The 12,718-nt window shown below is 50.1% G+C and overlaps 1 protein-coding gene across 4 annotated transcripts in view; it reads left to right on the top strand.

The window, feature by feature from the left end:
• The window catches only part of LOC146181161 (uncharacterized), a 114,980-nt gene that overhangs the window by 42,974 nt on the left and 59,288 nt on the right, over window positions 1-12,718 (top strand). The gene's annotated exons all lie outside the window — the stretch shown is intronic.

A 12,718-nucleotide genomic window follows, 5' to 3' on the forward strand; every position in this document is an offset into this window, starting at 1 on the left:
ACATTGTCACGTATGCTCATGCAGACAACGTTTGCTGGCGTCACCTCCGAGGAACAAATGAACTTCGTTTATTTATATACTGTCTAGAAAGGCTTTCAAAATAGGTATATAATGTTTTAAGCTTGTCTGCTCAAGACGATCAAGACGAAGACAATTCGTGAACTTGGCTCTAGTGTGAGCCTTTAATTTATTTTTGTTAATGTATTTCTTCCCGCCACATTTGTGGTGAAGGTGCTGGCTGCCGCAACAGCACAGAGATAATTTTGCTGCAATTTAATACTGTGAAATTGTTGTAGCATTACGAGCTAGCAGCTTGTGCCGAATTGAAGCTGCCATGCATCCAGCGGGAAACCACAAATCTTGGTCTGTGACCAATGAGATCAAAAATTTCTTAAATTCTTTGTCACACTGTCGTTGTCATCAGTGGTCGCAATCCTTGCGGTCCAATTGTTGCAACCGTCACATAGACCAATGGAGGATGTCTGACGACAGTATCTCAGTATTATTTTATATAAAAGTTAACGCTTTTCCCGATGGTGCCAGAGGGCTCCGACCTTGAATAAGGGGTGATATCCGGATTTCGCTTACTACTGCGGTGCTTTGCCGTCCTCTTAACCATACCTATGAATTCCAGACCAAACTTCCCTCACGCCATTCACACATCAGCGTCACATTAACGCCGTCTATATTCATTGCCGCGAACTCGCCAGCTGCAATCGCCTGCCTGTATTACACAGAATTGTTCGGAAAAGTGACAGCCATAGCACGTAGGGGTGATGCCACTCTGGCAACTCGCTCCAAATGTCTTCCTTCTAATCTCCGCAGCATACGCAGCTTCATCAACATAGACATGTATAGTGTATAAGAGACGGCCTTGAACAAAACTGGATCGCAGTTGTCGGTGACATCTTCCAATCTCCGCTGTCGCATGGGCAAATTACTCTCCCTCACAACCACACCGGTTGTTCCTGCAGTCAATTGAGGAAATATTGCATTCGCTATATTCTGTCCTGCTAGTGTGTCAATCTTGTTACCATGGTGACTAAATATACCTCCATTTTACAGTCCTCGACCTTTGCCCTCAACGCATACTGATCAGGTTTGCAGTTTTTTTCTTATTTTTTTTTTATTTATTACTACCTGAAAAGACTACAAGGTGCATTTCGTGAGGGGTGGGCTATAAAAAGGGGAATTGACATTTTTCAATATTAAGTGATCTCGAGCGCCAATATTTGCGATAATTCACAGCTTCGGCTGGCAAACTGTTACTCTCAGTGTCCCCTTGAAGAAACAAGAATAGTTGAGGTGTGCAGACGTAGATGCTCGAGGTCTATAGGCAGCCTCTGGACGGTTTGCACGGACTTAGTGACGGTACACTGAGGGATAACGAAATCATAGAGGGGTGAACGATAAACTCCATAAAAAAAGCAAAGTGTATTTTCCGTCAACATTCTAGACTTGAAAGGGTAGCTTTATTTTTCAATGTAATAATGCTTGTGCGATCAACATCTCCGAAAATGCAGAACATACGTCTCTGTTTTCTATTGATTCGAGGGTTTTTGAGGCTGTTGTTTTTTGCTGGTCCAAGATCGAGCAGGGATATTCAAGTTTCGGACGCCCTAAGGTTACAAAGGCTAACCGTGTTACGTTAGATGAAGCAAATGTTTTGGTGTGTTTCAGATGACTCAAAGCACGGTTAGATTCACTGGGGATTTGCGGCTTAGTATAAATAATTTGTGTTATGTTTTTTCCCATTATATAGTAAATGATTTTATATTCTCTATATCGAATCTTTGCTGGATTGTATACATTCTTTACGTACCACCTTTGTACAGCCTCTAAGCATAGCTGCTACTATCTGCGAAAGTCGAGCTAGTTGGTCAGACGACATGATGCACCACGCAGCAGAGTCCTTGTTTATGGGTATGTGTGTATTGTGTGCTTTTCCTGTGTGTCGTCGCCTACTACGCTGCTGCGTGGTGCATCATATAGCTGCTATTGCTGCTGCTGCTTCTGATTATAGGCTTCATATAAAACTGAAACAACACAATCGCCACCCAGTCGTCCAATTAGGCTTAAATATATTCGGAAGGGCATTTGATAGCAGTTGCTTCCCAGAATGCATCAAATATCAAGAATAATGCTCAGTTTTCTTGAAGCATGAGGCCATTTTTACAATATTGCGCCACAAGCCAATACCTTTGACATTGAGTCCACAGGTTTTTTTGGATCAATGGCATTTGTTTGGCGCCATGATGCATCAGCCAAGGACTATTTTGAAGAACGCAAGTTCTACATTCTCTCGCTTACAGCGGATTGTGAAATACATAAATTAGCCACTGGCCTTTATCTGCAAAGAAAAAAAGATTGCTGTAGAAAGCACGTCAGTCGAAAATTAGTCAGTGTTCAATTCCGACCTCTTCATTTTAGGATGTGGAAGCATTTGTAGTCGTTAAAGGAACTTTTCTAGAGGGAGTTCTAGGAGTTTGTCAATACCAAGGGTTGAGGTGATGTCAACGTTCGCCAGTAACGGGATGTCTGGCGAACATGAACATCAATCGCATATAAATGTCGAATGTACTTATTTATGACGCAGTGCTCAGTTAGACACCGTACGTCGAGGACCTTAGGAGCGAAAGTCGATACAGTTGGTTCGGATCTAGGCCAGAACCAGAACAGAACTTGCGTTCACCAACTTTGCCCTGGACGTTCGTCTATCGCTCCGGACCCGGTGTGCTGATTTCCAGACCAAGGCAAGCAGTTTGATGATTTTTCGACCAAATATTTTTGGCCGCAACAGCTGCGACAGCTAAGCCTATCGCTGCCTCACGACATCGGCGCGTTCGCGCGCAGCGGCGGTGGCGACGTCGCGTCCCGCCAAGCCCAACACCGCCTTGACTATGCCTTACACTGTGGAAGGCACCGACATTACCGCCGCGGAGTTATCCGATGGCTCATGGACGGCATTCTAGATGCAACGCCGGTACCGAAGACCATCTCCGCCCAAGAAACAACCTGCCGAGGCCCAGACGCCAGCCACGACATCGACTGTACCGAATCCGCGGACACGCGGACGCCCTCCACCTTTGACCAAAAAGCGTCCTCTGCCCCGCCTGCCCTCGGAACACCTCAAGATCGTCCTCCGTCCACAGGGCACGCTGAACCTTCACACCGTAGGCCCCGCACGACTTGCACTTGCTATCTACGCAGCCGCCAACGTCGACCACCGCCTAGCGGTTACTGCCGACCAAGTCCGCATACACCCCACTAACAACACCATCACAGTGAGCACGCCTGACAATGCCCGTGCAGTGTCTTACGCCAAGATCGGCACCATCACCATCGACAAGACAGTAGTCCCGGTTGCCGCCTACGCCCCAGCCCCGGACAATTCCGTACGGGGGATTTTGTACCGAGCCTACAGTTACGAAAACGATGCCGAGATCCTGGCTGAGCTCCGCGCTCGAAATCCCGATCTCCCCATCGTTGCTGCGCGTCGTATGGGCAAGACGCAGCACTTCGTCGTTACGTTCGCCAACACCGAGCTGCCCCGATACGTGCGGTACTTGGGGTTTACTTTCGAAGTCTTCCCTTTGAAGCCTCGTCCGGAGGCGTGCTTCAACTGTCGCAAGCTGGGTCACCGAGCGGACGTGTGCCCCCAACCACGAATACCTACATGCCGCCGCTGCGGCGTCGCTCACGACTCCCCACCAGCCGGCCAACCACCTACCTGCCAAGCCATGTGCATCGTATGCAAAGGCTCACATCCAACAGGCAGCAGAAGCTGCAAATACCGCTTCGTGTCTAGCCACAGGCGCAAATCTTCACAGTCCCCCACGGACACTGCCACTGACCCAGACAGTTCGCCAAGCGGCCGCCAGTCCCGTCCCCGAGAACGCGGCCACCAACAACCACCTCCAAGGGATGAATCCTTCCCGCCACTGCAAAGCAGCAGTCCCCCAACTGACCTCGCCACAAGTCCACCACTTCAGCTGCAGGAACCAAGAGATGACTCTTTTCCCCCTCTACGTGGACGCAGTGGGAGCAGAGATAGGAGCAGGTCATCGTCCCAGAGACGCAGCTCGCGGATCAACTCCAACTCCGGAGAAGAAGGAAGACCTGCCAAACATTTGGCATGGAAGACTCCACTTACAGACAAGCAACGCCGAGCACCCGACCCACAGGTAAGGGAGCTGGCAGAGTTAGTCCGACAACTGCAACAACAGTTAGCTCAGTCTAACGCAAAAATCAAACAGCTAGAAACTGCAAATGCGCAATCAAAAAATGAACAGTCGTCTGTGGCTTGCGCTCGCCTTGAAGTCAGCCGCAATGAGGACATGGAAGTAGATCAAAACCGCCGTAACAAACGAAAGGCACCTTCGGTACCTCGGCCAGATACAGATGACTTAGAGAGTAATTATGAAGAGAGATTTGCAAAAATAGACCAAAGACTAGCCAAGGTGGAGGAAACTATCCAGAAATTAATACCACAGCTTAACAAAGTAACTGACACAATGGAAAAGTTTCCGACTACTTTCGAAACTGTCCTAGCTAAACTCGACACGCTTACAACCAGGGTTAACGCACTAGCATCCCCTAGCAATCTGATATCTCCAACGCCAAATGCAGGCTCTTTGCCTCCCGCCAACACAGCATTCTCACGCCCAGCTGACGGTGCTTCGGCGCGTCCGTCCCCCAGCAGCATTCTCCGACCCAGCGTATTGCAACCCGCGCGAGCGGAACCTTACCCGATACGCGATGGCTAGTACACCTGTTATAGTGTGGCAATGGAACTGCAGGGGATTCCGAGCCAAGCGCAAGGCTCTGGAATATGCAGTTTTGGCCCAAACAAACAGGCCGGTAGTCATAGCACTTCAAGAGACGAATACAGAAGTAAAGCTTGCAGGGTATACAGCATACAATGAGAAAGTGTCGGCTGAGTGCCGGCCGATCACAGCTACACTTGTACACCGTAATCTAACTGCAAACCAATTAGATTTGGAAATACCGGAGGTCTCTCATACATTTATACAAATCCTGCCGAACAAACGAACAGAATCTCCCCTTTACATTCTAAACGTATATAGTCCACCTAAAGACAACAGCACGAAAATAGCCACACTCTTCCGTAAGGCGCATGTAGCCGCTCATAATGGAATGTTGCTGACTGTTGGAGACTTTAACGCACCCCATGCAGAATGGGGCTACTCAGTTAACAGTAGAAAGGGAACTAAATTATGGGAGACAGCCCAGGCGCTAGGGCATACCTTACTCGTCGACCCTGATAAACCTACGCGCATTGGTAACAGTGTAACCAGGGATACGTGCCCTGACCTTACCTTTGCCAGAAATATCCCCGATGCGAGATGGGAAAACCTAAATACAAACATAGGAAGCGACCACTATGTACTATGTACCACTTTCCGAGCTACGCATTGCAAAATGCGTCGCCAGGAAGTGAAGCACACGAACTGGGACGCCTTTAGATATGTCCGCTCGCAAAGGCCAGCGGAAAGTATAGTAGATTTAAGACAATGGACGGAGCGTCTGTTGCAAGACGCCGCAAACACTTCAAAAACTGTTGCCCTTGAGGACAGCAGCCCCAGTCCGGACGCTAAGCTAGTGCACATGATTGAAGCACAAGGAAGTATCCATGCTCGATGGCGTAAAAATAAGCATAACCGACGTTTAAAAATTCGGCTAACCCGGCTTGAAAAGGAAATCGAGGCTTACTCGTGGGAACTTAGCCGAGAACAGTGGCATCAGACTTGCGACCGCCTTAATGGGCAACTGGGCAACAAGAACACGTGGTTTTTACTTAGACATTTACTGGACCCTACGAGAACTAAGGCAGATTTCCACAAGAACCTACATAGGATCTCGCAATCTTTCCAAGGCACCGACGAAGAGCTCATGACCACTTTAAAAGATAAATACATTAACACCTTCCAGGATATACCCACGCCAGATGGGTACTCAGGATTGGATAATCCTCGCATGGATAGCGTCTTTACCGTAGCAGAGATTAGGGCTGCTCTTAACAAAATTAACACCACCTCGGCACCGGGGGAAGATTGCATCACCAAAAAGATGTTGCGCAATTTAGAAGACCAGTCAGTAGAGGCTCTTACGGACCTCTTCAACAGGTACTGGACAGAGGGCAGCGTCCCTGAGGAATGGAAGCACGCTAAAATTATTTTCATACCTAAACCGGGCAAAAGACTCGAGATGGGGAACCTCCGCCCAATCTCGCTAACGTCATGTCTCGGGAAGGTAATGGAACACGTTGTCTTAAACAGGCTCCTTATGCACACCGATGTGGAAGGCACGTTTCCCCCGTCCATGATTGGGTTTCGAGCAGGTCTTTCGACTCAGGACATTATGTGGCAAATTCAACAAGACATTCTAGATACAAATCGCATAAGAGCCACGCGAACCATCCTGGGACTCGATGTGAGTAAGGCCTTCGACAATGTGTCACACGCTTCCATCCTCAATCACCTCTCACAGTTACACGTAGGCAAACGGACATACGACTACATCGCTGCCTTTCTGAATGCGCGTACGGCTACGCTCCATTTCGTTGACAAAGTTAGCGACAAAATTACACTAGGGACGAGAGGAACACCGCAAGGCGCCGTACTTTTACCTTTTCTCTTCAACATCGTTATGAGCGGCCTCCCGCGTCTGTTAGATGATATCCCACACATACATCATTCCATATGCGCCGACGACATCACCATATGGACCAATTCTGGCTCCGATGGAGATATTACAGATTCATTACAACGAGCTATCGACACGGTACAGTCTTATGTGCAGGAAAACGGCCTTACCTGTTCACCGGCTAAATCAGAACTATTAGTTATAAGGAACAAACAAGCTTCACAGGTAAAGCCAGATTCTCGAGAACCTATCCAGTTACACATTGACAACCATCCGATACCCCCGGTAGCCACGATCAGAGTTCTCGGAATGTTGATTCAGAATAATACGCAGAACACAGAAGCTATACGCCGGCTACGCGTCACGGCGCACCAGATAGGTGGGCTGGTGAGACGCATTGCCACACGTCGCAGGGGTATGAGAGAAGCCGACCTGTGCAGGATTATCCAAGCCTTTATGATAAGCAGAATCATGTACGCTTGCCCGTACTATCATCTGCGTCGTAGGGACGAACATGCACTTAATAGCATAATTAGAACAGCATACAAAGCGGCCCTTAGCTTACCAGTATACGCTAACTCAGATCGACTACTGCAGTTAGGAATTTTTAACACACTATCTGAACTAATTGAAGCCCATAAGACAGCACAAGTGACCCGCCTGTCACGCAGCCTTGCGGGACGCGTAATTCTCGACAAGCTCCACATCCACCCCACTGAGGAGGTGTGCGCAACATCCCATTTATCGGCTGACATAACTAGTAGACTAGTTGTTAAACCAATAGCCAAAAACATGCTACCAGGTAGACATGATGCCCGGAGGAAGACAAGGGCACAGACCCTTGAGAAACAGTACGAGGACGATCCACAAGCAGTGTACGTGGATGCAGCTCAGCACATCAAAAACGGAGCATACGTGGCATGTATGGCCGCTCCAAAGTCAACCTTCATTAACGCTATAACATTTCATGCTAGCTCCATATGCAAGGCAGAGGAAGTAGCTATCGCACTGGCCATCGCGGATCCCCACACCAAAACTATTCTAAGCGACTCAAAAAGCGCCGTTCAAAATTTCGCCAAAAATTCTGTAAGCGCACTCGCGGCGCGAATTCTGCGCAACCGATCTCTCAATCACAACATCAATCTCGTATGGGTTCCGGCTCACGCGGGTAACTCCGGAAACGAAGGGGTCGACCGTCTAGCCCGAGGCTTAACCAACCGGGAGACGGGAGATCTATCGGGAACGGACGCGCCTGTGGAGGCACCGCGCACATACGCGGAGGTAACAAACTTTTATCGCGAGCTAAGATGCACGTACCCCGCCCCTCACCCCGACCTCGACCGGGCGCAAGCCACGACACTCAGACGCCTACAAACAAAGGCCATTCTTAGCCCCTACCGACTATCGTTAATTACAAACGGAGAATTCAACCCTGCATGCCGGCACTGCGGTGACGGGACGCAGGCCACTCAAGACCATATACTGTGGGAATGCGCCAGCAATCCCCCTCCAAAGACACTCTTGCCAGCTCCCTCAGCGGAGGAATGGGACAAGCTGTTGGCCAGCCCAAGGAAAACTACGCAACTGGCCCTCGTCACGCGAGCTCAAGAGGTCGCTCCCGACTGGAGGCCACCCTAGACTCGCCCCAGCCCGAAATAATTCCTTTCATTTCGTGGCAATAAAAGTTATTACCACCACCACCATCCTGATTTTCTTCTTCCACAGGTCGTGCGTTGGCTGCGCTCTTATCGCAGCCAGAGGAAGGCGCTAAATACGAAGACACGACATGTCTACATTGCCCTGGAGGACTCGTTGAGGACCGGTAGGTCAACCATATACTGGCCTGCAAACGTGGGACACATTCAAGACAGAATGTCTGCAGACATTCATTAGCACAGTCCGCAAAGAGAAAAGTAATCTTGTGCAGAAGCGAATCCAGCACCAAAATGAAAGTTTGATACTTGTACGCGGAGGAGACAAAGTTACTGTCCCGCCGCGCAGATCCAAACATGCCGGAAGATGGAGGCGACCTTATTCGCAACCCGCTAGTGACCATAGATGGTTTCGTCGATGAAGCTACATCCATCTAGAGAGGGCTTAAAATTTGGGGCCCGGCATTACGAGTGCACGATTGTACCGATGCTGTAGACATGTACTGATAGAACCACCATGTCGTCTAGAGACTGAATGCGTGAGGCTATTTGAGCCAGTGTGCGCGAAGAGCTGGCAAATCTTTTGCGTACGCCGGCAGAGCCGCAAGTTGCATCGGTACCTGATGTGCGCAAACAAGTCCAACAAGCATTAGGGGCTTCGCCTCTTCTCGCAACGTTTCCACAACTACAGACAAGGACTTACGCTGCCGTTTTTATACTGCCCTCAACACCGCGTCACGAAGCACCTGTGCATGTTGCTCCCCGAATTCAGCCTTCCCAGTCAACGTTTGTGCCGCGAATCAGGCGCCACCGAACTGACATCTGTCCAACTGCGGACTACTAGCGCAGTGCTACCATTGTGGCGAAACTGGGCATTCTGGTGTCGGTGCCCATACAAAGAGGTGGGTCTCTGCGGATTTCCCTTCTGTGCTCCCTGTTCACTACCGGAAGAACGCACGCCCACGGAAGATTGCCAAATATATTTCTCCCTCGGACTTAGTCACGTGGTCCCCTTCGTCCCACAGCTACGATTTCCCCGAGCAGAGGGGCCAGTGTAGCAGTCCCCGTATGGGAGATTAGATGCAGCAGCATCAGGAGGTGTGGTTGTTCTACGAGGAAAATTATGAGACCCTCAAATGAAGCAAGCCACTTCACCGGCGCCGACCAACACAGAGACTATGTTGACGATTACCAAGCCGGAGAAGGAGCAAAACACGCTATATAACTTCCTCAATTTTTAGAACTTGCATTCGCGTCATTGCCGCGCCTAGGCCGAAAACAGCTTGTGAAAAATCGTATTATTACGGAGCATACAGTACAATCACTCCGGCAGTCACCTTTTTGTGTTTCAGCGAAAGAACGTGTCATAATTGCCACCGAAGTTAAGAAAATGCTTGGCAACTATGTTATCCAAACACCTCAGAGCCGCTTTACGGCACCTGTTGTCCTTGTCCAGAAGTGGACACATTACGGTACTGTATTCACTATCGACTATATAATAATGTTACTAAAAAAATATTTGTCCAATCCCAAGAATCGACGCTTTGATTGCTTGTGCAACACCAGGTATTTCGCCTCCATAAACCTCACATCTTGGTGCTAGCAAATTGATTTAGAGGAGAGGGACTAATAGAAGACTACATTTATCATCTAGATGGTTTGTTTGAGTTTCAGGTCACGCTGTTCACTCTTTACTCTGCGCCAGTGACTTTTCAAAGGGTTATGGACACCGTCCTTGCTGACATGAAATTGCAGACGCGTCTCGTATACTTGGATGATGTGATCGTCTTTGCCCCAATTTTTACAGAACGCATTCGTCGCTTCGAGATGGCACTGCACGCTATAAAATCTCCAGGCCCTACTTTGAAGGCCAAAAATGTCACTTTACGTACCAAGCATTGAAGTTTTTAGACAACTTCGTCGAAAAGCAAGGGGCCTTCCCAATCTCGAGAAAGCCATTCCTATCGCGAATTTCCCGCCGCCACGAGACCAAAACAAGTTTGGCGCTATAGGGTTATGTGCCTACTATCACCGCTTTGTACCAACCTTCTCCGAAATCGCCGCACTCTTTTAATGCGAAACACCGCAGCAGCAGGCATTTCAGGACTTTTGAGCGCCTCCTTCAGGCCACACCAGTTTTGCGCATATTACTGAACAAGCGGATATGGAGGTACACAAAGACGCGAGTAATTTTGATTCGGGTGCTATCCTAGTTTGGATGCTATCCGTTTCAGAGACGAGTGACTATAGATATTAGATAGAGGAATTAGCTAGCGCGTCAGTCAGGAATTGCACGGTAACCGAAGAGGAGGAGCTGGCCGTTGCTCTGGCGGTGGTAGCCGGGTATCGAAGCAACACGTCCCTTACCATTCTTCAGATTCGACAAAAGCGTGCGGTTAACTACATGAACGGCCGCATAGGTCACGCCGCGCTCAGGCTCCTCCAGAGTGCGACCCCATCAAAAGTCACACACAGCATCTACTGGGTGCCAGGACACACCGACATTGGATTGATAAAACGTTTATTCGGGGCCTGCAGTAGAACGCGCGCTAGCGCGCGCGTGCTCCGGACGGGGCCTACGTCGTCCTCTGGGCACCGGCCGCGCGGCCTGGGTCCCCGCTCGCCGTGGCCGGCTCGCTGGTTCCCTGCCGGGCCAGCGCCTTGATGACCTGCTGGACGGCCCAGAGTTGCTCCTCTTGATTGTCGCTTCCTGCGGCTACTTCCAGTCGCGGCGGGATCCTCCCAGACTTAGCTTCTTCCTGGTACTGGGTACAATTCCACAGCATGTGTGCGAAGCCGGCAGTCTCCGTTCGGCAGACTCTGCATTTGTCTAACGGGTGCGTCTCGGGATACATTCTATGCATCAGCAACGGACTGGGGAGTGAGCCCGTCTGTAGCTGTCTGAATAAAACGGCTTGCTCTCGACTGAGCCCCGAGCAAGGGGGTGGAAGAGTTCTGCGAGCTAGGCGGAACACCTTGGTTATTTCGTTGTAGTCCGTCATTCGGTCTTTGGTGCTGAACCACAGCGGCCAGTCGACCGAGGCGCGGTCCGTTAGCGTGCGCGCCTCGGCGTGTGCCGTCTCGTTGTGGTTGGCGTTGCGGTCTGACGCCTCGCCCGCTTGCGCCGGGAACCACTTGATCCTCACTTGTCTGCTGCCATTGTCGTTTTTGGTTGCCTGCAGTATGCGCACAGCTTCTTTCGCTATCCTGCCTTTGGCGTAATTTCTCACCGCCTGCCTCGAGTCGCATAGCACTGTGTGGCAGTCGCGGTCGGCGATGGCCAGGGCGATGGCCACATCCTCCGCTTGCTCTGCCTTGGTGCATCTCGTGCTGGCGGTCGTGCGACCGGTGCCGGTCGCGTCGACGACGACCGTCGTGAACCCGTGTATCTTAGCATACTCAGCCGCGTCAACGTAGCGTGCGTGTATGTCGGCCGCGTGCTGGTCTATCATCGCCTTGGCTCTCGCTGCTCTCCTCCCTTTGTTATACTCCGGGTGCATGTTCTTCGGTACCGAGTCCACTCTGATGTTGCGCCTGATCTCATCGGGGACGGAGAGCTGCGTCTGCTCCCTGCCTTGATATCCAATTCCCAGGTTGTCCAGGATTTTCCGGCCGGCCGGCCGAGGTAGCTCGAGGGTACACGAGCCAAGCTTCCATTCGGACGATCTACCCGAGCGAGTCGGCTCTACGTATTCAGACATTCTGAACTACTGTAAGGGGGTACGGATCCGCTATCCGCCGCCTCATCGGGTTCTAAAACAACAAGAGGCATTGTACTGGCGAAGACTGCAGACAGGAAGGAACATTCCCAAACCTGCATATCCTTAGCAAGATTTACCCGTCGCAATATCGGGACGCCTGCCCATGGTGTGGTAGCAAACCTTCGTTATACCACATCACGTGGGAACGTAGAAACAACGATAGCTTTCGTAAAGACCCTAGTCCGAAACAGTGGTAGAGCCGGCTCTCCAGCGGCGATCTGGGTTGCCAACTAGGTCTGATCCAGCATGCCCAGCGAGCAGCGAATCTCATCGGAGCCCTGGAATAGGGGCACCGACCCTGTGAGAAGACTGAAGATGGACCTCTTCTGCTAGTAGCACAAGATCTTCCTAGAGAAATTAACGTATTTCTTATCCTATTTTATCCTAAAGATAATAGAACATCATCTGCAAATTAGTCGTGGTTCTTTTTACGAAATCATTAACAACAGTCTTCATGTTTATTGGGTCAGTGTAAGGTGGTCCACAGAACAACTCAACAGGGCTCGGTGCGTGCGTAGCTCGCTGCTCAGCCGAAAACCTTTTCGGAGTGCACCAGGAAGCTTGAGAACGATAGAGCAGTTGCGGTGAAAAACATGGGAGGCTATGCTGAAAATATGTCAAGTTCATTATCCACTATAT

The sequence above is a fragment of the Amblyomma maculatum genome, chromosome 8 (genome assembly GCF_055883805.1).
Source record: "Amblyomma maculatum isolate TAMU_Amacu chromosome 8, ASM5588380v1, whole genome shotgun sequence".
NCBI lineage: Eukaryota > Metazoa > Arthropoda > Arachnida > Ixodida > Ixodidae > Amblyomma > Amblyomma maculatum.